Source organism: Capricornis sumatraensis, chromosome 9, assembly GCF_032405125.1.
Source record: "Capricornis sumatraensis isolate serow.1 chromosome 9, serow.2, whole genome shotgun sequence".
Lineage (NCBI taxonomy): Eukaryota > Metazoa > Chordata > Mammalia > Artiodactyla > Bovidae > Capricornis > Capricornis sumatraensis.
The window spans coordinates 57,255,914-57,258,767 of NC_091077.1; the positions used below are offsets into that span (position 1 = coordinate 57,255,914).

The window sequence follows — 2,854 nt, forward strand, 5'->3', positions numbered from 1 at the left end:
TGGCTTGCTTCTAATGAACAGTATATAGGCAGAAGTGATGGAATTTCACTGCCAATACTAGGTTACGGAAAGTCTGTGGCTTCCATCTTGGGCATTCTCTCTCTGTCTCTGTCTCCCTTTCTCTCTCTCTCTTTATTGAATTGGTCATGCTAGGAGAAGCACACTGCCACGTTGTCACCAGCCCCGTGAAGAGACTCATGTTGTATATCTTCAGTTGAACAACCCATGAGAAAGTGACGCATGGCACCATCCGGATGAGAGAACTTGGAATCAGATTCTACACTCTAGGGTGAGTCTTCACTCCTGAGCCTCAGGGCCCCCTGTGTAAAACGGGACAATACATTTGCCTTAAAGGGTTGTTGAAGAGATTAAAAACAGTTTATGATACCATGGGTATAAAATAGGTGTTCAAAATGGTAATTATTAAAAAGAAAAACCTGATTTAGCATTGGAACCACTTCTCAAGAGTCATTTCTGAAGAGTGATGTCATAGCCAGGACTTAGAGCCCTGATGATATTAATTAGTCTTAAGCCAACACTGTCTGTTACTTCAGTTTGATATACTAAGTTTTAGGATCTATAATTCAGTTGCTGTCAATCTACCCCCCCTCCCCAAGGAGTCTCTTCCATTCATTCAAATTGACAGTTTGTTTTCATCGTTTATTAATGCCAGTGACTATCTTTCTATGAGGTATCTATTTTGAGGATTGTCCCCCTGTCCCCCCCCCCCCCAGCAGTGGGGATTAGTCTGTCATGGGTCATCTGTACAAGTATTATTTTCCTAATAGTTTGCCAGGATTTGGAGTTTGCTGATGTTGAAAAGGGGGATCTAACCATTCACTCTCATTCAAGCTCCATTTTGTTTAAATGTTACATATTTAATGAAACTTTAACCATACTTTCCTTCTCCAAATTTTATGATCAGAATTGTGTTTGGGTCTTATCACATTTTATCATGCTTAGTTAATTTTGAATATTTAACTGAGATTCAGTATAGCATGGTATTTATTGAAATACTATAATTCACATACAATAAAATTCATCCTTTAAAGTACACAATTCAATAGGTTTTAGTATGTTCACCAAATTGTACAATCATCACCACTATGTAATTTCAGAACATTTTCATCATCCAAAAAGAAATCCTGTACCCATTAGCAGTCACTCCTGCCTCCTGAAAACCTACTTTCTGTCTCTATGGATTTGCCTATTCTGGATATTTTCATTAAATGGAATCATATACTATGTAGCCTTTCGTGTCTGGCTTCTTTCACCTAGCATAAAGTTTTCAGGGTTCATCCATGTTGTAGCATGTATTGGTACTTAATTCTTTTCATGACTTAATAATATTCCTTTGTATAGATATGAAAGAAAGTGGTCACTCAGTCGTGTCCAACTCTTTGCAATCCAATGGACTGTAGCCTACCAGGCTCCTCATTCCATGAAATTTTCCAGGCAAGAGTACTGCAGTGGGTTGCCATTTCCTTCTCCAAGTATAGATATACCATGTCTGTCTATTGTATAGATATACCATGTCTTTAAATCAATTCATCAGTTGTTCAGACATATTGGCTATTATGAATTATGCTGCTATGAATATTTGTGTACAAGTTTTTGTGTACATATATGTTTTCAGTTTTTCTTGGATCACGGTGTTTAGCAGTGAGGCTTTGCTGCTGTACTATCTCAGGTTTAAGGCCAGGTTCTGCCATTTATTAGCTGTGTAAACCTGGGATTTCTTTGGAGGGAATGCTGCTGAAGCTGAAACTCCAGTACTTTGGCCACCTCATGCGAAGAGTTGAATCATTGGAAAAGACTCTGATGCTGGGAGGGATTGGGGGCAGGAGGAGAAGGGGACGAAGTTGAGATGGCTGGATGGCATCACTGACTCGATGGACGTGAGTCTGAGTGAAGTCCGGGAGTTGGTGATGGACAGGGAGGCCTCGCGTGCTGTGATTCATGGGGTCGCAAAGAGTCGGACACGACTGAGTGACTGAACTGAACTGAACTGAAACCCCGACAAGTTACTTAACTTCTCTGTGTCTCAGTCTCATCTATAAACTGTGGCTGTTCATAGTACTCAAATCCTAAAAAGCCTTTTTAGGAGGCCGAAAACAGATAATACCTGGAAAGTAATTAGGACAGTGATTGGTATAGGCAGTTTGTTGTTGTTTAATCGCTAAGTCCTGTCTCACTCTTTTGCCACCCCATGGACTGTAGCCCTCCCAGGCTCCTCTGTCCATGGAATTTTCCAGGCAAGAATACTGGAGTAGGTTCCATTTCCTACTCCAGGGTATCTTCCTGACTCAGGGATTGAACCCATGTCTCTTGATCTCCTGCACTGGCAGACAGATTCTTTACCACTGTGCCACCTGGAAAGCCCCTGCTGCTGCTGCTTCTAAGTCGCTTCAGTCGTGTTTGACTCTGTGCAACCCCATAGACGGCAGCCCACCAGGCTCCCTCCATCCATGGGATTTTCCAGGCAAGCCCCTAGGTCTGAGTAAAAAAATCTCTTATCATTAGCTTAATATTTTGGGCTCCTTAATGGTGGAATTCCTCTTTATCGTGCCTTTGAAACTCCAGCATCCGAAATTTTTGTTTTTAATAAAAAGTTTAATAAATATTCAGAATTCCTCCTGGGTATTAAAAGTAAAAGTTAAGTCACTCAGTCGTGTCCGACTCTTCGTGACCCCATGGATAGTAGCCTACCAGGCTCTGCCGTCCATGGGATTTTCCAGGCAAGAATACTGGAGTGGGCTACCATTTCCTTCTCCAGGGGATCTTCCCAACCCAGGGATCGAACCTGGGTCTCCTGCATTGCAGACAGACGCTCTACCGTCTGAGCTACCAGGGA

The 2,854-nt window shown here is 41.9% G+C and overlaps 1 non-coding gene across 1 annotated transcript; it reads right to left on the reverse strand.

Moving 5' to 3' along the window:
- Window positions 1–2,782: 2,782 nt before the first annotated feature.
- Window positions 2,783–2,854, reverse strand: TRNAC-GCA (transfer RNA cysteine (anticodon GCA)). Its single transcript has one exon. It is a non-coding gene; the product is annotated as a tRNA-Cys (tRNA).